Below are 25907 nucleotides of genomic sequence, written 5' to 3'. Positions count from 1 at the left end.
TGATCGAAATACACACACCGCTTACATACCCACACACTGACCGAAATACACACACCGCCTACATACCCACACACTGATCGAAATACACACACCGCCTACATACCCACTCACTGATCGAAATACACACACCGCTTACATACCCACACACTGATCGAAATACACACACCGCTTACATGTCCACACACTGATCGAAATACACACACCGCTTACATACCCACACACTGACCGAAATACACACACCGCTTACATACCCACACACTGATCGAAATACACACACCGCTTACATACCCTCACACTGATCGAAATACACACACCGCTTACATACCCTCACACTGATCGAAATACACACACTGATCGAAATACACACACCGCCTACATACCCTCACACTGATCGAAATACACACACCGCTTATATACCCACACACTGATCGAAATACACACACCGCTTACATACCCACACACTGACCGAAATACACACACCGCTTACATACCCACACACTGATCGAAATACACACACCGCTTACATACCCTCACACTGACCGAAATACACACACCGCCTACATACCCTCACACTGATCGAAATACACACACCGCGTACATACCCACACACTGATCGAAATACACGCACCGCTTACATACCCACACACTGATCAAAATACACACACCGCCTACATACCCTCACACTGATCGAAATACACACACCGCGTACATACCCGCACACTGATCGAAATACTCACACCGCTTACATACCCACACACTGATCGAAATACACACACCGCGTACATACCCTCACACTGACCGAAATACACACACCGCCTACATACCCTCACACTGATCGAAATACACACACCGCGTACATACCCGCACACTGATCGAAATACTCACACCGCTTACATACCCACACACTGATCGAAATACACACACCGCGTACATACCCACACACTGATCGAAATACACACACCGCGTACATACCCACACACTGATCGAAATACACACACCGCGTACATACCCTCACACTGACCGAAATACACACACCGCCTACATACCCTCACACTGACCGAAATACACACACCGCCTACATACCCACACACTGATCGAAATACACACACCGCGTACATACCCACACACTGATCAATGGCAGCAAATAGGAACATATAGGGCGCGATTCTCCGAAATGGAGACCGAGTGTCTCGACGGTGTGATATGGTTGCGGGCACTACCGATTCTGGCCCCCAGAGGGAGCCAGCACGGCACTAGAGTGGTTCACGCCGCTCCAGCCTCCCTTCACGGCGCCAAATGGGCGCCGCGCCAACCCTCAATTGCCCGCGGGACTTCCTCAGCCCGCCGGCCCCGATGCAACACGGCGCGGGGGTTCGGGGCTGGCCGCGTAACAAAATAGGGCCGGGGCTGGAGAGGACAGACCCCATCGGAGGACCCCACAGGCCGCCCCCGACCCTGCGCGCAGAGATCCCGCCGGCGGCGAGCAGGGGTGAACGGCGCCGGCGGGACGCTGCTGTTTCCAGGCGGCCGCTCGGCCCATCCGGGCCGGAGAATCAGCGGCCCGCGACCGGTGCCAATTCTTCGCTCCTCGGAGAATCACCTGCCAGCGCCGAAACGGTGCCGCGGGAGAAAATGGCTCGAACGGCGATTCTCCCATACGGCGCGGCATGGGAGAATCCCGCCCATAAATTCTGCCTGTCACATGACCAATGGTGGGAGTATAGAGATGGGGAATTGGAGGCAGACAATCAGGGGATCAAATCACCAAGGATACATCCAATCAGAGTTGGCAACACCAACCCGCACAGGTGAGGTTGCTGAAGACGCGTCAAGTCATGTCCACCCCAGGGGTACTTACTTGAGATGCCAGCATTTGGTGTGGTGCTATTGTTTGGCAATGATTAGTGACTCAATGGTGATCTCCACCAGATGGGTGAGAGGCGCAGAATGTGCACAAGGGTAAATGTGAGCCAAAGACATCTTAGTTTACTTACAATAACTCCAAGGTGCAGTCTTGAGGCCTGCATTGTAAGAGCACGTTGATAACTATGTTGTCCTTTTCCATTGCTGATATCTTCCAATTTCCTCCCTCAAACACCAGGCAGCTGGTGTCTTGGCTGGAATTCTCCAGCCACTGGTATTCTCTTTCCCCGACGCAACCCCTCCCACTGGTTTCCCGGTGACATGGAGTGGCTTCAATGGGACAGCCTATTAACAAGCGGCGGGAAGACAGAATCCTCCCTCCAGCGAATGGCGCCCCACCAAGAAACACACAGTCGGCTTACCTGAGAATCCAACCCCTGGTGGCCCCGCCCCCCCGGCCCCGGCAGAGGTCCCCCCACCCCCCCCAGCCACCGGCATGATTGGCAGCCCACGGCTGTGCCTTTGGGAACATGTCTCATCACTTCTCTCTCCCTCGGCACCCGTTTCCCGATTTTAAATACCACAAGTGAACCTTGCCAACGGTACTTCCGCCTGGCGGAGGCGGAGCATCGCGGGAGTCCCGGAGAATGCCGGGTCAGAGCCGCCAAGAACATGCCAACCGCCCTTACTGTACAATTTGCCAATTTGCATGCCCATGCCAGTGTGCAGCAGGGGATGCATTCATGCCATTGCCGACACTGGGGAACACGCCATTCCGTTGGGTGCTGATTTTCGGCTGACGCCTGATTTCCGCCCAATCGCGAATCACGATTCTGGCGTCTGTGGACGGAGAAGTGTTTCTAGGAAACTACCACAAGATGCTTCGCAGGCGTGTTACCTGGTAGAATTTTACCCTGAGCCACCTAAGGAGATTAAAGGACAGGTGACCAAAAGCCGGATCTAAGAGATAGGTTTTCATAGAATTTTGATTATCATAGAATTTACAGTGCAGAAGGAGGCCATTCGGCCCATCGTGTCTGCACCGGCTCTTGGAAAGAGCACCCTACCCAAGGACAACACCTCCACCCTATCCCCATAACCCAGTAACCCCACCCAACACTAAGGGCAATTTTGGACACTAAGGGCAATTTATCATGGCCAATCCACCTAACCTACACATCTTTGGACTGGGAGGAAACCGGAGCACCCGGAGGAAACCCACGCACACACGGGGAGGATGTGCAGACTCCGCACAGACAGTTACCCAAGCCGGAATCGAACCTGGGACCCTGGAGCTGTGAAGCAATTGTGCTATCCACAATGCTACCGTGCTGCTGAAGGAGGAGAGCCAGGCGGAAAGGTTTAGGGTGGGAATTCCAGAATTTAGGACTCTGGCAGCGGGAAGCATGGCCAACGGTGCTGGACCAATCACAGCAGGGAGGGTAAAGTGAAGGAATACAGAGTTACCAGAGTGGGCCTTGCGAAAATGGCAGAGGCTAAAGAGGGGACGAGGCCATGGAGGGGTTTAAACAAAAGGATGCAAATTTTAAAATGGAGGCATTGCCACATCGGGAGTTAATATTGCCCAGCGACCAAAAGGGTGAAACGTGAACAGGAGCTGGTGTGACTTTGAATACAAGTAGAAGAATTTTGGATTAACCCAAGTGTACAAATGGAGTGACATGGGGGGCCTACCTGAACAGCAGTGGAATAGGGAATTGAAAGGTAATAAAGGCATAGATGAGGGCTTCAGCAAGAAAGGAGCTGAGGTAGGTGCAGAGAAGGGCATGCCACCGAGGTGAAAGTAGGAGGTCTTGGTGGTGGAAAGGAAATGGGGCTTTAATCTATTTCCACTCCCCTGGCACTGCTGGTTTTCAGAAGTGCATCAGGCGGTAGATTCCAAAATACTGGAGATCATGGAATCTGAAGCAAGAACAGGGGATGCTGAAAAAGCTCAGCAGGTCTGGCAGCATCTATTAGCAGAGAAAGCAGAGTTAACGGGAGCGATTTAACATCCGCATTGCCCCCGGCACGGATCTGGGCACGCCGGGTAAATAGTGGGAAAGGCCAAAATTGAAACTCGGGCCGGGTGAGAACCAGTTTGCAATTCACCCGGACACTCCGGATGACGAGTTCTGGATCACGTCCAAAAATGGCGGGAATATCATTAGCCCTCCATTAGCATTCCACCTTCAGTGGGGTTGAGCTTGGTCAGGGGGCTGAAGTGTACTAGGCTGGGGGGGGGGGGGGGGGGTGCGACGGGCTTTGCGTCTGTTAGGCCTTCAAGCCATCAAAAGTCAGATCAAGCCCAAGATGAGGTGCAATGCCTTTTCGCGTCAGCTTAGATCTTGTCTGTCTCTCTCTTGTGGTGACTGTAAATTGGGCCCAATTTGAATTTGAATTGGATTTTGGAGCAAGCAATGAGATGGATTAAGGGTTTTCCCTGTCCACTCTGCACATTGGCTTTGTAACTTTAAGGTTATGGGGTGAAAAATGTAAATATTGTGGAGGCCATAACAGGGGCAACCACAGGTACAGCCTCTCTGTCCCACCAAACTCTCCAGGGCCATGAAAGCCAATTTCACCCCCTTTGACTGTGAGCAGCCTCTTGCTTCACAGCTGAAGGCTACTTCAACTGAGGAATTAGCCTTGTTAGTTATGATAGCGCTTCACGCTCCTCAACTCTCAAGTGCCTCCTCAAAGACACATGTGCCATGTCTCAGAGGATGATTAGTGTACTGCATGTCAAGCAAACATGCCTGAACACTGTACCTGAACTCGAGGCGTGTCAGCACCATAGTGACAGCTGGCAACAATCAAACACTAAAGAACAGGCCTTCAGCACCAGGGATCTTCTCATGACCAAAGGTTAAGTAAGTGGATCAGGAGAGGGGGACCTGATTATGCTCTCCCTAACTTTCCTGGCAGAGTTCTGGGGTCTAGGGGCTCCTGATGTGGTCGGGGATGAGTGTGCGAAGCATGGTTTGCCAGCACAATTGGCTCGCTGGATGCCACTCCGAGAGAAGGTGGGTGGGTGGCTTGGTCCCGAGTGGACGCCCAAACTGATGGTTTGTCTTTCTCCTTCTCCAATCCCTTACAGACACCAAAATGATTTCTGGAGTTCATCCCGCAGCGACTGCCCTCGCTTTGCTGGTGGCAGCCGAGGATGCCAGATGCCGGACAGGGCAACAGCGATGACGCAGGTTGGAGGCAGCACCCCATGTGCAGGGAGCTGCCACACACCCTGAAGATCCGGCTGCCGATCAGGCTGAGGAGGGACCCAGAAGGGGATGCCAGCGACAGCCCAAGGTGTACAGGCACCGTTGGTCATTCAGTGAGATGATGGACAGCATATGCTGCGGAAGACACCGTCTCAGGAACGAGACAATGTGGCACTTGTGAGCTGGAGAAGGCACTCCAAGGTGCCCAGGCTGCAGAATTTGCCACCTTCACTGGGATGCCCCAGGTCCAGGGGGAAATCGATGGCACAAATGTCACCCTGCCCGCACCATGTTCTCTTCTTGGTCAACCCTGCGATCCCAAGGGCCCGTTCCACATTGGGGGTGAGGAGTCAGATATCTGGTGTTCCACCCCTCATCTTGGCCCTTTCCCGCTTATTATGGCTATCTTCGCCCGCGGGGACAAAGAGAGGGCATTGTGAGCCGTGTGCTTTATGGGTCACGGGGGTTCTATAGCAGGTGGCATGTGTGGGCATCACACCTGGACATGAAGGGGTTATGCTGGTGGGTGTTAGGGGGTGTTGAAGGACAAGCACCAAGATTTGGATGTGGGGAGGATGTGAGGTGTCTGCCAGTGATTTGTGGGGGGTGGGGGTTTGGGAATGTGAGGGGTGGCAGGTCGAACTGATGCCAGGAGAGTGGTGGTAACCCTGGCAGCTCAGTAGAGGTCATTGGTCTTCTTCCGACATTGGATGCCGGTCCTCTTGGTCATGCTGCCTGCACTGACAGTCGCTGCCACTGCCTCCCGGGCGGCATTGCTGACCCTGCTGTTTGGCCTCCGGACAGGATGCCCGCCTCTCATCCACAACATCGAGAAGCCTTGTGACACAGCAGCCCCAAAGCGAGGAGCAGGTGTGTGGTAGTATGTATTGGGGGTCATGTGGGACTGGAAGCCCTAATGTCATTGGCTGACAGATCCCGGGTCCTGGTTGGCCGTTGACCTCAAGCTCCGCCCTGAAGGCGAAGTATAAGAAGCCGGTGTCTTCCCCCGCAGGCCAGTTTACTATCGGGCTGCTGGGGAACAGACACGCTTAATAAAGCCTCATCGACTTCACTATATTCGTCTCATGGAGTCTTTGTGCGCTACAAGGTGTGCGCTGCCATGCTTGTGCGTTGACTGGGAGTGAGTGTTGAGGGAGCGTTGTAATGCAATTCCCCCTTGTTGCGATGAGAAGCTGAGGCGCGAGTCTGGCAAATCAGACAGCGAGGCAGCCAGTCATGGCGGGAATCTCATGGGGGCTCATTTTCGGCACGATGCGCTGTTGAATACGGGTCGCGACCTCGCCAACCCAGCCGTCGAGAAGCACCCCGCTAAAAATGTCCAAAATGGCCTTTGACTCTTCCTTGGGGGGCAAAGAATCCAGTTTGGCATGTCATCCAGCTTTCATGTCCACCTTGTGATAAACTATCTGGCCACCACTTGACCTTTCACCCGTGAATAAACATCTCGTGGTGTGGGGAACCCACAGCCTGTTACTTTGTAATACATCTTTTCGCCGGTCAATTCAATTCAAGGCAGCAGGAAATGGTGGCATTACAATAATATCACTGGGCCAGTAATCCAGAGGCCCAGGCTAATGATCTAGGGACACAAAATAAAATCCCACCATGGAATTTAAATTTGATTACTAAATCTGGAATTGAAAATTAGTCTCAGTAATGGTGACCATGAAACTACTATTGATTGCCGTAAAAACCCACCTGGTTCACTGATGTCCTCGAAGGAAGGAAATCTGCCAGTCTTACCCTGGTCTGGCCTACACGTGACTCCAGAACCACAGAGATGTGGTTGGACTTTTAACTGCCCTCTCGGTTAACTCGGTTCCATGGTATTTGGGGATGGGCAAAAAAAATGCTGGATTTGCCAGCTATACCCACATTCCATGAAAGAATAAACAAAATAAACTCTCCCAGGGATAAAATATGTGTTTGGCGGGATTCACCAAAGCTGTTTGTGACATTAAAACCACATTAATGAAACAACAAAAGGTACCAGGTAGTGATTACATCAGTGAGCACCTTCATTTCATCAATCAAACTGGGCAGCTGACTGAGCTAAGTTCAGGGAGCTAAGGCCAATGTAAACCGTGGTGCAGTCTACTCTGAGACACGTCTGCCCATTGGGGATAGTGTGGTACACTCAGGTGTCATGAAGTTCATTACTGTTCTGAAAAGACATTTAATACCACAACTGTGCTGGTGTTGGTGGGACCACACCCAGGGCTCTGCATACAGATTTGGTTTCCTTTATTTAAGGAGGGGTGTACTTGCATTGTAAACTGTTCAGGAAAGGTTCGCTAGTGTGATTCCTGGGATGAAGGAGTTGTCTTCTAAGTAAATTGAGCAAGTTGGGCCTCTACCCATTGGAGTTTCGAAGAACAAGAGGTGATCTTATGGAAACTTATAAGATCCTGAACTTATAACCTCAGGAATCGAAAGTCGGTCCATTCGTCAAAATCACCTTCCCAAATTCTGAGTGAACCCACGTGTTATCCCCCCCCCCCCAACCTCAGGAGAGTCAGGGCCACCACTTTCCAGTACAGCCCCAAGGTGGGAATAGACTGGGGTGAACCAAGGATTGACCTGCCTTTCTTAACTGAGACATTGCCTCATTCTATGGAATACTGTTAGGGCCCCTAGCCCTGAACCCTCCCACCTCCCCCCATCCTCTCCATATCGTCATGCCCCTCCATTCAACCACATAATCCCATACCCTTTTCCTGCCTCCATGTCCCCTTCAAGAGCTCGTCATACTTTCTCAAATCTCCAATGCCTCCTGCTTCCTCTGCACCCAATTATATCGCCCATGGCCCTACTATACCCCCATGCATCCTTCTTATGTACTCACCCAGTAGCACCACGGACAACACACAAGAGTCTGTAATAATATTGGGAAGTCTTTGTAATGCTCACGAAATAAATGAACAAACCTTCATCCATTCAAGCTCCATTTGAAAAAGATTTCTCCTCTCAGTAGCTCAGAAAACTGTCAATAAAAAGAAACACAGATATTCAAACTCCACTTGAAAATACTCATTCCTCTTATGTGCTCATAAATCTGTCAAAATAAACAGCTGTTCAAAATCCTCTTCAAAACACTTTACTATTATTATTATTAATATTAGCTGCTCACAAATCTGTCAGTTGAGCAAAGATCACAGTCCCCTTAATAGATGCGTAAGACAACTCCTGCTGAACTAAATCCACTAGGAGGGTTTGGAACTCAGCAAAGTATTCATAATGAGATTCCATTGCATAACTTCAGAAACAAGCCCCCCCCCCCCCCCCCCCCACCCTAGAACAATGGTGCAATTGACATGGACTGGCCATTTGTTCAAACTTTTCCAAGGCTCAACAGGTGTTTGGATTCCAAATCAAAATATTCATCTCAGTTCTGTGAGTTTCAATTCACCTGCAGCATTCACCGTCTTTCAAGAGAGAGGGTGTCCCACATTTTGACTTCTATTCGTGTCAAAAAAATGCTTCCTGACCTTCCTTCTGAATCGACTTTTACCATTGGCCGTGTTGTTTCTGGACTCCAGATGAATTAGTTTCACCTTTCAAATCCTTCTAATGATTTAACCACCACCTTCAGATCACCCCTCAATCTCCTGCACTGATAGGGCTACAAGCCAAATTGATGCAACCTTCCCTCAGAATGTAACCCTTTCAGCCCCACTGTCATTTTGGTAAATCTGCATTGGACGTCCTCCAAGGCAAAAATATCCTTCCAGAGATGTGGTGCAGATTGCCTGTGGTCTAGTGGAACGATGATGGAGAAAATAATTTGTTATGCAAATGTTTGACTGCCTGTGATATTGTCCTTGGCTTGCATTGTCTGACCTTCTGATAGCAAACTGCCGTTTTTTGCAGTATTGCATTTCTTTCAGACAAAACAAAGTAAAAATAAGTCAGTTATTTCATGGTTCAATGACTCTACGAAATAACTGCTTACAGATACAAGGTGTACTATTGTGCCTGTTAAAGTAGCTGGTCCAACAGACCCTGGCATGCTTTCAAAGAGGGGGCAATGTCACCTTGTTTTGACCTCCATTTCACCGGAACTGACGTGCAGAATATAAATACAAGGTATTTTCAAAGCAAATGTTATTTTGGCTTTTGTTTCGAAAGGATTGGAGAATAAGAGAAAAGAGGTTCCCCGACAATTGTACAGGTTTACAGTGAGGTCCCATCCGGAGTATCGTATGCCGCTTTGGTATTTTACCTAAGGAAGGACGTACTTGGCCGACCGGCAATGCAATGGAGGTTCACGAGATGGTTCCTGGGATGAGGGGAGTGTCCGATGAAAACTAGGCCTATATTCCCTGGAGTTTCGAAGAATGAATCAATGCAACATGCAAAATTCTTATGAGGTTTGGCAGGGTAGATGCTGAGAAAATACTTCCCTTGGCAGGAGAAGCTGGAACACAGGTCCAGAATCTCAGAATAAGAGATCAGAAAATTAGAGCTAACAGTAGGAGAAATTTCTTCCCCCAGGGAACATGCATGCTCAGCTGTTGAATATATTCAAGACAGGGACCAACAGATTTTTGGATGCTAAGGGAATTAAGGGATATGGTGAGAATGCAGGAAGGTGGAATTGAGACGGAATTCTTATTGAATGGCAGAACAGGTTCAATCGTCCCATATTTTGGTCTTTATTATCCTGGCGAACAGGTTATTCTCAACAATTGTCACGTTTGAGTCCCTCTCTTCATGTAGCGTCCTCATTATCCAAGGATTGCTAATCATGGCTTATGCAATGATATCTCTAGGAGGTAAGATGAGGAGCCAGGCCCCCAAGCACTACTTCAGCTGGTATGGGGATTGAACCCACACTGTTGGCACTGTTCTGTATCGCACTCCAACCATCTACCACCGAGGCAAACCAATCACATCCAGTTTTCAATGCAGAGATCAAAGAATCAGCATTGGCATGATGGTTCAAATTAACTTTTCATTCCTTAGCCCACTCGATCTTTACTTCCTCAGTGCAGTATTTATCTGTTTCTGAATCCTCAGCCACCTTCCCAGTTAACTGATCCTACGTTTGCCCACCTTTTATGTAAAGAAATACTCCTTCGCATAGCTCATCATTTATCATCCACAACCTCGTCACTCTCTGGACTTTTGAAATTTTTTTTCCCTTCAAAATTGACATCTTTGTGTGGCCTACCTGCCCCTCCATCTTTAGTTATCGCCAGATTGGGGAGTTGGAGTTTCTCTGACCTTCACATTATCAGAAGGACGTGGAAGCTTTGCGAGAGAGTGCAAAGAAGATTCAGCAGGATGTCGCCTGGCCTCGAGGGTGTTGGCTACGAGGAGAGGTTGAATAAATTGTTTTCACTGGAAAGACAGAGCCTGAGGGGAGACCTGATAGAGGTTTACAAAATTATGAGAGGCATAGACATGGTGGATAGTCGGAGGCTTTTTCCAAGGGTGGCAGTGTCAATTACAAGGGGGCACAGGTTAAGGTGAGAGGGGGAAAGTTTAAGGGAGAATGGCGGGGTAAATGTTTCACACAGAGTGGTGGGTGCCTGGAACGCATTGCCAGAGGATGTGGTGGAAGCAGACACATTAGCAACATTTAAGAGGCATCTGGATGGTTACATGAATAGGGAATAGATAGAGGTGTATGGACCGTGTAAGGGCAGAAGGTTTTATTTTCAGTCAGGGCACCATGATTGGCTCAGACTTAGAGGGCCGAAGGGCCTGTTCCTGTGCTGTTCTTTGTTCTCCCATAACTAATCCGCTTTAAGATATGAACGCGCCTCATTGGTCCTCTCTCTGTTATGTCCAATGTCCTGTGTGTGCCGATCAAAATGCCATAAGTGTTGCCTCCACAGAGTACAGCAAAGCCTCAGGCCTAACCTGACTAGACTTTATAGGAGGGTGGCCATTTGGTTCATAGTGACTGTCAGCTCGTTGCAGGGGCGACACAATCAATCCCACACAGCCCAGCTCTTTCCTCATAGCTCCGCACGTTTTTCATTTTCAATTATTCATCCACGTCCTTTTTGAACGTTGTTATTGAATATGTTTCCAAAGCTGAGTTGAAGTAAAAGATTAGCCATGAACCCATTGCATAAGAGCGCAGCTTCGAGGGACAGTGTGGCCTTCTCCTCCTCTCATTTCTTAGGCGGGATTCTCCGAGCGCCGGGCCGGAGAATCGCCACAACCGCGCCACGCCCCCCCCAGATGGCGGCACTCAATTCTCCGAGGGGCGGAGAATCGGCGCCATTTGCGCCGGCGCGTTTGGTGCGGCGCCAGTTGCGGGCCGCTGTCCGCGGCCGGGCCGCTGAATCTCCGGCTTTGATGGGCCGAGTGGCCGCGTGGAAACGGCAGAGTCCCACCGGCGCCGTTCACATCTGCTCGCAGCCGGCGGGAACTCTGCGCGCAGGGTCGGGGGGCGGCCTGTGGTGGGGGGGAGAGGGGGTCTCCTTCACCGGGGGTCGGGGGGGCCTCCGATAGGGTCTGGCCCGCGATTGGGGCCCACCAATCGGCGGGCCGGCCTCTCCAGCCCCGGCCCTACTTTGTTACGCGGCCGGCCCCTGAACCCCCCCGTGCCATGTTGCGTTGGGGCCGGCGCGTTGAGGAAGTGCCCCGGGCATGCGCGGGTGGGCGCGGTGCCCAGTTGACGCCGGGAAGGGAGGCTGGAGCGGCGTGAACCACTTTTCGGTTCACGCCGATATGAACCCGCCTCATTGTTCCTCTCTCTGTTTCGGAGAATCCCGCCCCTGATATTTATATGACTTGCCTCATCACATTATTGGAACATTGAAAGCAATGAGCATATTGTTATCACAGTGCTTTGCTGTTTTATTTCCCAAGCTTTCCTGTGCTGCTTCCACCACCATCATTTTTTCATCCTATTTACAATACTCACATTAGCAATTTTGAATTCGATCAAAGTGCATGGCTAACCTGAACCTTTCCTCAAATCTTTCGAGTCCCCGCAATATATATCCTCAGAACTCGGAATGATTCTTTCCTGACCCCCCGCCCCCACCAGTACTGAGTCCAATTGTTGCCGACACCCTGGCTGGCTGGCTAATTGTCTACTAACCATCAACCGACTTTGGGAACCTCTTTGATATGCAATGGCACAGCATCAGACTGTGTAGTGCCTGAACCAGTGGAGTGTTATTACATTCAGAATAACCACACTGTGAATTCACAGTGCCCCACTGAGTATGGAACGCACACAGGCTAATCAACTGTATGAAATACAATGGATTATTTTACAGCTAAACTATTTTGTTTCCTGTAAAGTAAGGCACAGATACCCCATAATCCTCTTCAGTCATATTAAGGGATGCTGTTTAGGAATCTTTTTAATGGTTTGCTCAATTTTCCTTGCTCTCTTATGAAGAATCAAGTTACCACTCTCGCATGCCCAGCAATCTATAAGGCTTTGAAGTGGCTTGGATTAGTACAAGTTGCTTTTTAGGGGAACTTATAAACTGAAGGCTCATCATTTCAATCTGTTCTAACCTGGTATGACTAAAATCTGGCACTGGGACCCTGGAGACTCAGGGACACTTTGTAGAGTTTTCACGTTCCCCCCAGGTCTGTGTAGGTTTCCTCCAAGTCCTCCGGTTTGCTCCCACGGTCCAAATATGTTCAGGTCGGTGTGACATTGTGTGAAATGTTCAGAATACAAAGGGTTAATGCCATTTCATAATTAACCACTAGGTGGAGCTAGATGCAGAACTATATAAAGCACCGACTCACCGGCTTCTGGGAGGAGGCTGGAGAGGTCCAGAGAGTGTAGAGTACAGTTAGAGATAGAGTGTAGAGACTAGTGTTAGTAGATAGTAGATTGTAGATTATTGTTTGCTATTGGAGTAAGTGGTCGAGAGGTAATAAGTATTGTAAATAAAAGTTTGCTTCGTTGATGAACTTAGCTTCTGTGGTCTTTGTGAACACCACGACATCCACCCTGATAACACAATCACAAAGAACACCGCAGTTAGGTGGATTGGTCATGCTAAATTGCCCTTTGTGGCCAAAGATGAGCAGATGAGGTGTGGTTACATTGGGAGAGGGGGCCTAGGTGGGGTGCTCCTTCAGACGGTCGGTGCCAACGCGATGGGCTGAATGGCCTCCTTCTGCACTGTAGGGATTCTATGGAATATAGTGAGAGCTCTCATTGCTAATATTACATTTTTAAGCATTGAAAAAATAGCCCCAAAGTAGCACTGGTTATGTGGACGCTGGACAGAGCTCAAACTAATCTATTTTGATAAACTCAGATCGAATCAACCACAATGAAAAAAAAAATTAGAAAAATGGCAATCTCAACAAATATGAACATTTCAAAATTGCACTAATGTAGAATTTAATGGGAAATCAAAGCTAATCCTCTCAGCATGTGGTTAATCACCAGCTGCCACTGGATACTTTCAAATCTGTGCTCTATTACATGGCTTTTCCACTTATTGAATCTTGTCAACTGAGATTTGGCGAGGGTTGAATGAAAGAATCACATGGACACTGGCATTCAGCTCAGGCTCCCACAGAATTGAATGTAGCTTTCTTCATCTGCGGTTATTCGCATTTCCTTAATGAAGTCCTTGTGCCTCAGAGTAAAACCACGCTTCATTATGTTGGTGGCCAGTGTGTTATCTATTTCCCACAGTCTGATGTTTTCTGCCTTCTCCCCTCAGCCGTTCACAAGAAGCCGAGGGTGAATTGGAATTGAGAATCCCAAATTGATTAATTCCACGTTTATTTGCAATTTGGGCTGGTTCAGACTGCAAAGGGTTGATATCAGGACGTCTTCCGAGCCTTTGTGACTGTGCAGTGCCGAAAATCTCATCCTAATTTTCAAATCCCTCCATGGCCTTACAAGTATTTTGTGTCTGGTGAGGTACGCAGAGATGATACACCCCAAGTTACATGTCTGAACAGGGATTTTATTCAATGCTTTAAAATGTCTGCTTACAACTGGTTGCTGACAGTTTTACCTTCTCTCTCTCGGTCACCACACTAAGGCTTAACTAATCACAATGAACAGACAACAGATACCAGGAACACATATTTAACCACCAAATCAAATACAACACATAATAATAATCTTCATTGTCACAAGTAGACTTACACTAATGCTGCAATGAAGTTACTGTGAAAAGTCCCTAGTCGTCACACTCCGACGCCTGTTCGGGTACACAGAGGGAGAATTCAGAATGTCCAATTCACCTAACAGCACGTCTTTCGGGACTTGTGGGAGGAAAGGGGCGCACCCGGAGGAAACCCACGCAGACACAGGACGAACGTGCAGATTCCGCACAGCCAGTGACCCAAGCCGGGAATTGAACCTGGGACTCTGGCAGAGTGTGAGACACTCGGACGTGAGCAGGCTAGTGACCTGTATGTGCGGTGGCCAAAGCACAGGACAGGGCGGCCATGTCACAGGCAGCCATGTACGAGGGCCACCTGGACATTGCTGTGGTGCTCCAGAGCTTGGCCCAGTCACAACGGGCCATGGCTGCGGGTGCTGACGGCATTGGCCTGGCACTGGCTGACCTGAGCCAGTCACAGAGGGAACTGGCGCCATCACTGAATGATGTGGCACCATCCCAGACGGTCATGGCCCAGTTCCTGTGCTCCATGGCCACAAGTATTGATACCCTGGTCGAGACGAGAGTGGGTCTTCAGCAACGGCAGCACCAGGTGGCGGGGGACCCCCCCGGAGCATTCCCATCCCCATCGGGCACTCCGAGAGAGGAGGAGGTGCCGGGGCCCATGCCGATGAATCCTTCAAAGGAGGTGCCGGAACACCACAGAACCTCTGACCACTCCCTCCCCTCCTGTCCCTGGGGCATCCGATGGGCAGTGGGTAGAACAGGGTACACCATGCCACCTGGGAGACCTGAAAGACTGCTGGGCCCATCCAGGTCCGGCTGCGCCAGAGGGCAGCCGCCAAAGGGGACTCAGATCACAGGGTGGGAATCGCAGCAAGCCGCCTCCACTCCTGAGGTTATCTGCCTCGACGGAGCATTACCGTCTGAAAGGCCAGAAAGCTGGACACCATTTAAGTTGACACGGATGCAGCGAATAGGATAGTGCTAGGGCCGAGGGCACATGTATCTATCACAATAAACATATTAAACAACTCTGTACACTTCCTACACGGCTCTCTGTGTCCTGGTTACCATGTCAACACTGGTAGTTGCTTGCCGGTCCTGTTGTCCAGCTACAATGGCTTCATATATTTTGCCATTTTTTTTTTAGCAGCGTGTCAGTCTCGTGACGTTTCTGGAAAGCTGCACCCAGCTCCATTATTCGTTTGGGCAGCTTGGCTTCCACAAAACCACCGACTTATCTGCCCTCACCACAGCACCTGCTGGCAAGCTGGCCTGGCTGTCGATTCTGGCGGCTGCTGTCTGTCAGACAATGTGTTCTGAAGGTCACTTTCACACAAAACTGATCCTCCATCAGTTTCCACAGCTTGGCAGGATCTGTCTGATCCTCCTTCGCCAGACCTGAAGTGATGACTCTGTCCAACCCCTCGTTACCGATGGCCATCTTCATTTTCGCCGCTTGTTTACCTGGTGATGTGACTGTTAAATCTAATACGCACAGCTCCATCCTTTGTGTTAAAAGCTTAAATTTGGATGTTATATCTGAGGCCTTCCGATTAATTCTAGCGAATTTAGCAGTCCTCTTCCTGATGTTCCTGTCTTTTACGAATGTGGTCAATGTCCGGCTCGAAATCACCTGCTCGATTCCCCATCCATCCAGCTACCCACCTCTGTGAAACACCGCTTGTGGTGGGACTGTGCCTCCCGAGGTCTTCAGTGAATATACAGGGCTGGATTCTCCGCTCCCTGATGCCGAAATCGCGTTCGGTGACGGGGCGGAGAATCCGCTTTGACGCCAATATCGGGGACGGCGATGGTTTTCAGATTCTCCGCCCCCTGAAAAGCGGCGTACTCTAGGAGTACGCCAAACCAAGTATCATGGCCTCAGGCCCTCGCCTGAGGCCCGCTCCACGATGCTCCGTCCCTGACCGGCTGAGTTCCAGACGGTGTGGGTTATGTGTGCTTACACCGTCCGGGAACCTCGCGTGGCGGCTGCGGACTCAGTCCGGCGCAACCACAGTCGGGGGAGGGCTGATCCGCGGGCGGCGGGGGGGAGGCTTCATTCGGGGCTAGGAGCATTGTGGGGGGCAGTCCGGGGCGCGCAAGCGGCCGAAGGGGGGGGATTACTTTTGCGGTCTGGGTCCGCGGGCTGAGTCCGCTGAAGTGCACATGCGCGGCCACGGAACCGGAAATGCTCAGGGCCATATTGGCAGCTAGAGCTGCGAGCTCTACGCTGCCTCCCTGCTAGCCCCCAGCAAAATGGGGTATCGGTGGCCGTTGTGCGCCAGTTTTACTGGCGTAAAACACCCTCGCTTTCACGCCAACGTGGGGACTTAGTCTCCCAAAAGGAGAATCCAGCCCACAGTCTTTGCACAGCACAAACTCTAGTCTGTGGCATTTCCTGTGATCTTTAAACCTTCGTCATTTTGTTTAAGGGGACCCAATGCTGCTCACCATGATTTCTATGTTTGCTAACTACAATCTTCCCAATCTCACACAGGGCCGGTAAACAAAACGTGGATTAGGTTTATTTGAGGATGTAATACCGGACTGCTCAGCAGACAGCTTTACTATAAAGATTCAACAGCTATTGTGAACAGGAAAGTACAGCTGCAATTCCTTCACACCACATGCTGCTCGATAAACTGAAAGCCCCTCCAAACTATGTCTGCTGGCTTGAGGCAAGATAGGAAAGAAACTAGACAAAGGTGTGAAAATCACCATTCAATGCCTACAACTGGGTGGAACTTCAAAGGTGCAATCTCCACCCATTTGTAACTCAGAATCACAGCTACGGCAATGTGCACATCATTGGCCGACTGTTTAACTCAGGGCTTCCCACCGGAAACAGTGGGGGCTAACTGCGCACAAATTGGCTACTTGTTTCCCTGCATTTCAGCAGTGACCACTCTTCAGAAGTGCTTAATTCGCTGTGAAGCTGGGATGGCCTGGGATCAGGAAAGACGCTATAGAAATGCAATTATTTTCTTTCTTAATGTGCTACAGAGAGTGGGGAGGTTTAGTTGGTGAAGTCAGTGAGGATAATGAGTGAGATTTGTTGAATGATCCTCCATATCCAAGTTTGATTTCCCCAAACCTGACAAACCATGTCTTGTCAATGGGTAAGATAATAAGAAGCATTAAAACAAATGCCAAAAATGATTTATTGGAAAAAATATCGTAAAAACATAAATACTCGGCTCATTTATTTAATGAACAACAATTTAATGGCTCATCAACTTCACACACATCTATTCATTCCTGCAGCAACTAGATCTCTTGAATATTACCCCTTCATATACTTGGTACCTAAAGCCAAACTTCCAGCAGGCTGAGTAGCAGGGGCGGGAATAGGGGGTGGGAGGAGTGGGGCTGTGGCAGGGTTGGGATTTTATAAGTGCCAAGGCTATCATCCAGCTAATGAAAGTTGACAAAAATATTGAGACACATAGCGGGTGCAGGAAAGATTAAAAAGACCTGAGGAGTTACTACCATCAGGGAAGATTGAACAGGCCTACATTCCCCAGAAAAGAGAAGTTGCAGAGAGGGCACCTGATAAGAGATCTTTAAATTTGTGGAAAGGATAGCATAGATGTAGAGAAGATGTTTCCTCTTGTAGAGGAGACCAGAACCCGTAGTCAGAAATATAAATTAGTCACAAATAAATCTAGCATGGAATTCAGGAGTAAAGTCCTTCTTCAGAAGGATTTGTGGCGAATGGCATAGCATTTATGGAGTGATACGATGGCACCGTGGTTAGCACAGTTGCTTCACAGCGCCAGGGTCCCAGGTTTGATTCCTGGCTTGGGTCACTGCCTGTGTGGAGTCTGCAGGATCTCCCCGTGTCTGCGTGGGTTTCCTCCGGGTGCTCCGGTTTCCTCCCACTAGTCCTGAAAGACGTGCTTGTTAGGTGAATTGGACATTCTGAATCCTCCCTTTGTGTACCCGAACAGGCGCCGGAATGTGGCGGCTAGGGGCTTTTCACAGTAACTTCATTACAATGTAAGCCTACTTGTGACAATAAAGATTATTGATATCTAAGGGGAAGTTGGATAAACACATGGACGGAATAGAAGGATATGTTGATGGAGGTGAGATGTCGAGGGGTGCGAGGAGACTTGCGTGGAAAATAAATGAAGAAATGCAAACCATTGGTTTGTATTGGTTTGAAAGATACTCAAATCACAATTATCACAAATACAATTGTCCCTGCCTATCAGCTTCACTGACTGCTGATGTTATCTGTCCAAGTCCTCCCTTGCTAATTGAAAGAGGGCATCATTGAACCTACTAGCTCAACACTGGGTCTCCAACTAGGAAGCCCCCACTGACAGATGGGGATGGTGAAAAGGCATATGGGACTTGCCTTTATCAATCGAGGCATAGATTACAAAAGCAGGGAGGTTGTGTTGGGAGTTGGACAGAACTTTGGTGAGGTCACAGCTGGAGTACGGTGTGCAATTCTGGTCGCCACATTATAGGAAGGATGTGATTGCACTGGAGGGGGTGCAGAGGCGATTCATCAGGATGTTGCCAGGGATGGAACATTCAACTTATGAAGAGAGGTTGGATAGGCTTGGGTCATTTTCGCCGGAGCAGAGAAGACTGAGGGGTGACCTGATCGAGGTGTACAATATTATGAGGGGAATGGACAGAGTGGATAGGGAGCAGCTGTTCCCCTTAGTTAAAAGGGCAGTTTCGAGGAGACATAAGTTCAAGGTGAGGGGCGGGAGGTTTAGGGGGGATTTGAGAAAAACCTTTTTTACCCAGAGGGTGGTGACGGTCTGGAATGCATTGCCTGGGAGGGTGGCAGAGGCCCGTTACCTCCCATCCTTTAAAAGGTACCTGGATGAGCACTTGGCGCGCCATAACATTCAAGGCTAGGGGCCAAGTGCTGGCAAATGGGATTAGGTCGGCAGGGCAGGTGTTTTTCATGTATCGGTGTAGACGCAATGGGCCGAAGGGCCTCTTCTGTGCTGTATTGTTCTGTGATTCTGTGTGACTCTTCCAATTGTGGTGTATGCACCATTCAAGAATGCTTAATTACAGGTTTCGCAAAAACCTCTTTCATCCTCTGAGGCCCTCTTGCTGTGCTTCTAGACTTTTCATAATTGCATTGACATGGTGACAGCACTGCCTGGGAGTTAGTCGATGCCCATTGTGGATGATGTCACGCTTCAACTTGAAGGAACCCCAGCTATGGTTGCGACTGTGCAAAGGATCAGGACACACATTGTGACAGGCATGCTTCAGAAGCTATTTCAAACTGTGAATAAAGCACGCTATTAGTTGCCTTCTCATTGGATAAAGTCGAAAGACTTACATTTATATGGCGCCTTTCATTACCTCAGGATGTTCCACAGCGCCTCACAGCCAGTGAAGTGTTTCTGAAGTGTGGTGACTGTTGTCATGTCAGAAACACAGCAACCAATTTCTACACAGCAAGATCCCCCAAACAGCAATGTGATAATGACCAGTCAGGTTGGTTGTGTGGCACCCGGGGAGAACCCTTCTGGTCTTCTTTGATGTAGCGCTGTGGGATCTTTTACAGTCGCCTGAGAGGGAGGTGGCGTCGGGTTTAGTGTACACCTCTGACAGTGCAGTGCTGCCTCAGTGCTGTGCTGGGAGTACCAGGGTGGATTTTGTCCTCGATTTAAGGCAAAAACCTTCTGACTCAGAGGTGAGAGCCCCACCCACTGAGCCGTGGCTGGCTCCTTCAGATAGGAGTCTATCAGATGTATTGCCAACTGATAATGTTCATTACTGTTGGATCAGCTTGGAGTGGTTGGCATTGTAGGCAGGGCTTTTAAAAACATTTCCAGTTGAGGGGCAATTTAATGTGGCCAATCCACCTGCACATCTTTGGGTTGTGGGGGCGAAACCCATGCAGACACGGGGAGAACGTGCAAACTCCACACGGACAGTGACCCGGGGCCGGGATCGACCCCAGGTCCTCGGCATCATGAGGCAGCAGTGCTAACCACTGTGCCACTGTGCCACCCTGGAGGCATTGTTTTAACATGCAGTGCGGCCTAATTCATGGTAATTCTTCGCACGTCAGTGCCAATGAATGAATCTCATTTTTTGAGAGTGCCCATCGATATTCAAACAGGCAGGATCTACCACAACATCGTGAACATTTGCTCTTCTATTCTTGCCGTGTAAATGGTAATACTGTGGGAGGTGCAGTGGTGTACAGCAGGGAAGCAGGGTGACATCACTTATCACCCTTCCTCGCACCTTATGCCATAAGATAGGACCAGAGGTAAAAGCCTTCTCTTTTATATTCGACATTGGCAGTCCCGTGCAGTGCCTGATGGGTGTAAAGTTACCATCAATGGAACACAAGACGCTGAGAAAGTTAGCCGTGCCACAGAATAGCTCTTTGATTCTCCTCTCAATGGATGACAATGACCACCTGCCAAAAGCAGCGATGGCTTTTGGAGGGATAAAAATCCCTGGACTTTGCAAGCTGACCGGTTTCGATGGATGGCATCTAAAAGGTACCAGAGGAGATGAGTGTTGTGATTACATATCCTCCGTGCCAGCCTCATATTCCACAGAATCCCACAGAAGATATTGTGTTTCCTCATTGAGAGCATCTCCGCCAGCAAATGTCAAGCCAACTACCAAAACGATGTACCTACTGAAAAAACAAGTGACGCTTGACTCTCACTAGGGCGCATGTTCCTGTGCTGCCAATAGCTGTCAGCCATTTTGAACACAGCACAGAGGAAAGGACATGGCTGGCCATTAAAAGTTGTACACCATTTATTCAGTACACATTGGAACAGGAACAAGACTGGTCAAAACCTACCCTTTTAACACCACAAAAGTTAGGGTGTTAATATCTGTTTTGCACTCCTAACAATGGCAAACATAGTTTAGCCTTTGATGGGAAAGATAGAGAGACAGAAGCTATTTCATCCAGAACAAGTGGCATAACTTTAATTAGAATTAGGCTTAATTTCCAGAGGTGATGTTAGGAAGCATGTCTTCACACAAAGAGCAGTGTGTGGTAGTCTCTGTAGAGGTGTTACGGTACCTGGTAATGCTGGAACACCATTGGTAGATATTGTATGTTTCCCATTGGTCAGACTGTATGGTGGCTCTGCCCTGCTAGGCGGGGTATAAGAGCCCGTGCCGCCCCAGCAGCCTTCACACTGTACCTGAGCTGCTGGGGGAAACATCTAGCTTATTAAAGCCTTCAGTTGGACTACAACCTCACTTTAGTGGTCATTGATCGTGCTTCAATTTAATAAGCTAGATTTAAAAGGATGGAGCTCCGAATCAAGCCGGAGTGTCTGCAACTCAGCCCCCACGCGGCGAACTCAGCGGCAACCTTCAAGCACTGGCTGGCGTGATTTAAAGGATATCTCGGGACGGCCGAAAACACACCCACGGGAGAACAGAAAATGCAAGTCCTGCACTTGAGGTTGAGCCCGGAAATTTACACCCTCATCAAGGAAGCGGAAGACTTCGATGCAGCAATAGACCTGCTAAAAGGACATTATATTTGCCCGGTAAACCAGGTCTACGCCCGACATCTGCTGACAACGAGGCGACAAATCCCTGGGTATTCGCTGGAAGAATTCTACCGTGCACTCCTGGTGTTGGGGAGAAACTGCAGCTGCCAGCAGGTTTCGGCGAGCGACCACACAGAACTCTTGATCCGGGACGCTTTCGTGGCAGGTATGCTGTCCTCCCAAATCCGCCAGCGATTGCTGGAAAAATACACTCTAGGCCTCAAGGAGGCACGGGCCCTTGCAGGCTCTCAGGATATGGCCTCCAGAAACGCACGCGCTTACATTCCCGACCGCGCGGCAGCCCCCTGGGCAGCGTGGAACCCCTGCGCAGCCGACCCCGAGACATCCCCCATCCCCCCACAAGCTTGTGCTGCAAGGCGGCCTGGCAACACCGGGGGCCCCTGCTGCTACTTTTGCGGGCAGGCCAAGCACCCCGGCAGCGCTGCCCAGCCCGCGCATCCACCTGCAAGGGATGCGGTAAAAAGGGCCACTTCGTGGTGGTACGCCAGGCCCATGTGGTCGCCGCGGTCTCCAGCGGCGAATGCGGACCGCCACCACAAACCTCCCCACGGTCCCTGTGCGGCCAGCGGGCGCCGCCACCTTCCTACTCCAGGTCCACGTACGACCCCCGGGCGCCACCATCTTGTCCCGCGGACGCCACGTTCGATGGATAGGCGCCGCCATTTTGTGCACCCCCAGCCATGTGCGACCAATGGGACCCGCCATCTTGGATGGACTCCCAATATCCCAGCATGGCTGACCACACACTGCCCGAAGAGAACACTCAACTGCTGTGATTAGCCTCGGTGACCCGGGATCAGTCCCGGCCTCAGACACTCAACTGCTACAACAACTGTACTCATCAATGGGCAAGAGACGTCCTGCTTAATCGACTCTGGGAGCACGGAGAGCTTCATACACCCCGACACTAAGGCGCTGTTCTCTCCTTGTCCACCCCGTTAATCAAAAAATCTCTCTGGCCTCCGGTTCCCACTCAGTAGAGATAAAGGGGTTTTGTGTAGCAAACCTCACAGTCCATGGAAGGGAGTTTAAAAATTACCGGCTCTACGTCCTTCCCCAACTCTGCGCGGCCACACTCCTAGGTTTAGACTTCCAGTGTAATCTCCAAAGTCTAACTTTCAAATTCGGCGGCCCTATACCCCCCCTCACTGTCTGCTGGAACACCATTGGTAGGTATTGTATGTTTCCCATTGGTCAAACTGTATGGTAGCTCCGCCCTGCAAGGCGGGGTATAAGAGCCTGTGCCGCCCCAGCAGCATTCTTTCTGTACCTGAGCTGCTGGGGAAACATCTAGCTTATTAAAGCCTTCAGTTGGACTATAACCTCGCTTTAGTGGTCATTGATCGTGCATCACAGTGGAAACCTGTAACATCCCTTCCCAACCCTCCCCCCAAAAATGATATTGAGGCTGGGGAGAAAATTGAACCTTTCAAAACTGAGATTGATATACTTTTGTTAGGCAAAGGGTCGTGTAAAGGCTATGTAACCAAGGTAGGTAAATGGAGCTAAGGTGTAGATCAAATGCGGTCGAACTGAATGGTGGAACAAGCTTGAGGGGGTGCGGCCTCCTCCTGTTCCTATGTCCCAGAGATAACTATTGTGTTGGGTACACTGGTCTAACACTGGCTGCAACTGGATGCAGCTTAGATCAGAAAGATACTCCAGACCTTGACGTTAGTTCAATCAGGTTTATTGAACTAATAGCACAGTTAGCACAGTTCTCTGTGAGTTTGACTCTCTGCTAACTAAAGTGTGGTTACTCTGTCTGACTGAACCAGACTAGCTCTTAGCTATGTGGTGGAGGTGGGAGATTGTAACAACACCCTTGACTGACTCTCGAGATGTTCATCAGTGGAAAGAGGTGGAGTGTGAGTGCCTCGTGTCTTTTCTAGTCAGATGCCACCCCTGAGTCTCCTGCCTGCTCATTGGTCATGTCCTGTTCTCTGTGTCCATTAGCTGCTTGTCATTATGTGTGTGTCTGCATATCATGACAGTAACAAAAGCTCACGGAACACAAAAAGGAAAAGAATCTGTGTTGCACCAAACAGTGTAAAGAGCATTGAGGCACTCGGTCTGCCGTTTGCCCGCTCTTTCCGTAAGCCGGTTGTTTCCAGAAGAATGAGAATGCCTCTGGTGCAAGGTCTCTATCTTCACAGGTGTTGAACTGAGTTATTCTCCGCCTTTTCTGCCTTTATTTCAGAATGCCGGGCTCGCTGGTACTTTGCCCCCTTTTGTGTTCGTTAGCAGGACCTGCGGGTCAAATTGATCCCCTCTGTGTAAGCTGTGCGCCAATCTTTATCAGGGCCACGTGTCTGCCATTCCACTCGTGGGAGGGAGCACAAAGGAGCATTAAACTGAGCCACAATAGCAGATGCAGTAGATTCCCGTTGTCACCCTCGTTTTGCTCGATCAAACACCCAAGGACAATAAATATAAAATAACAATAATTTTTTGCAGTGAACTTGGGAGAAATGCTGCTGGCTGCTGAACTGTACAATGAAATGATTGTCAAAATAAGTCAGCATAATTTCCCAGCCTTGGCAATTGCTGTATTATAGTGTTGCATAGCGTCTTGATTGAACCTTCCATTTAAACAGACACTTTCCCTTCACTGGCACAAAGATGGGATTAAAACAGAAAAAGGCTTTTAAGGATTAAAAGCAGCAACGATGGATCTCTAAGAACTCAGAAGTGGAAGGAAAAAGATGGACAAGTGCAAAGTGGTAAGAAAGGAGTGAACGGCAATTGGTCCGACTCCCCATGGGTAGGATATTTTACGTCGCAAGGCTTCCCACCCTGGGAAAAGGTCGATGAAGAACGCATCCCCACCTCGCAGCCTTTAACTCCCCATGGATTATTAATTGGTTGGAGACAAGTCTTCCGTCTCTCACTCCAGAGGAAGCCCTGCCTCAATAGTCCAATCTGATTGGCTGATGGCTGTCTTGCCCCAACAGCACCTCCAGAAGCGGTGGTCACAGCTGGGACTACACCTATTTTTACGAGTCTAAGTGACGGGAGCACAGGACAAAGAAACGTCCTGGGGGCGCGAGAGGGGAGACCCCATGAGGGGGGGGGGGGGGGGGGGCGTGAGGGACAAAGGAGGGAAAGTCTCACAGGAAACAGAGGCAGTAGGCAGACCTTGAGGGGCGTTGCCCAATTCGGAAAGGGGGCCAATGAGGGAGTCATATCCCCCACACCCTCCCCCACCCTCCCTCTACTCCTTACCTGCCAAGGCCCGAGCAGGATAATCTGTCAGGCTTCCCTCCCCCCCCCCACATCCCAGTCCTGACCTCCTCCCACCAACCTCATAATTGCGGCTGGGTGGGACTGACCCTTAGGAAGCCCTGTCTCAGTAGTCCAAAGGTGAGGGTAGGCCTTGCCCATCTGGGCAATGGGAAAGCCACTGGGTGGATTTGATGAGCTCATCCCCTGCTTGAAAACCTGTTGGCGGGTTGATAAATCCTTCTCCGAGTTTGTGACGAAGTTGAAAACTGCGTGCAATGCACCTGATGATATGTACTTCAGATGGATGAGGTTCCCGACTTGCAGAGGGGTCTATCGGCCTTCGCCGAGTGAGGGGTTATGGGAGAGGGGTACCATAAACTAGGCTTGTATTCCATGGAATAAAGAAGGTTAAGGAATGATTTGATTGGGGATTAAAGAATTTGATAGGACTTGGTAGAGTAGATAGAGAGAAACATTACCCATTGCTGGAGGAGCCCAGGACAAGGCAACATAACCTTAAAATCAGAATGATTTAAGGACCTCACCCCCCAGCACTATTTTATCTGAGGTGATGACAAGGCCATGCCATTTGGGAACCCTGGCAATCTTAGTCTCACAGCCTGGTGTCGGACATGGGAGTGATTCCTTTGTGAATTCCATGGACCCTCCCCCTCAAGATCATCCCACTTTTAACCCTCCAACTGCACCTAACCTTAAATCTCTGCAGGCAGCCATGGTGATTGTGACAATTTTGCCTGGGCAGGTGAATGGGGGAAAGGTGCTGACACACAGCATCCTCAAAACCCTGCCCAAAGTCTTCATTACCCACTTGTTTTCTTACTGTGCATCTCGCTGCATCTTTCTGCAACCTTCTTTCCAAAATGTTGTAGGATTTGCCATTTGCAGCAACTTAATCCTGAAAGGGCCTCACATTTGCTGCCTAAAGA

General features: G+C 49.8%; 1 long non-coding RNA gene across 2 annotated transcripts in view; it reads left to right on the top strand.

Annotated features, from left to right (window-relative positions):
* Window positions 1-25907, top strand: part of LOC140393596 (uncharacterized) — a 130678-nt gene that overhangs the window by 48047 nt on the left and 56724 nt on the right. Inside the window, exon 3 of one of the 2 annotated variants that reach the window (XR_011935684.1) lies at window positions 4964-5603. The exons of the other annotated variant lie outside the window; for it this stretch is intronic. This is a non-coding gene — a long non-coding RNA (uncharacterized lncRNA). Of the gene's footprint in view, window positions 1-4963; window positions 5604-25907 lie in introns of those variants that run through there. 2 annotated transcript variants of the gene reach the window in all.

This window comes from Scyliorhinus torazame, chromosome 17, assembly GCF_047496885.1.
Source record: "Scyliorhinus torazame isolate Kashiwa2021f chromosome 17, sScyTor2.1, whole genome shotgun sequence".
NCBI lineage: Eukaryota > Metazoa > Chordata > Chondrichthyes > Carcharhiniformes > Scyliorhinidae > Scyliorhinus > Scyliorhinus torazame.
The sequence above is the reverse complement of the archived record's forward strand: the minus strand, read 5'-3'. Positions and strand labels throughout refer to the sequence as shown.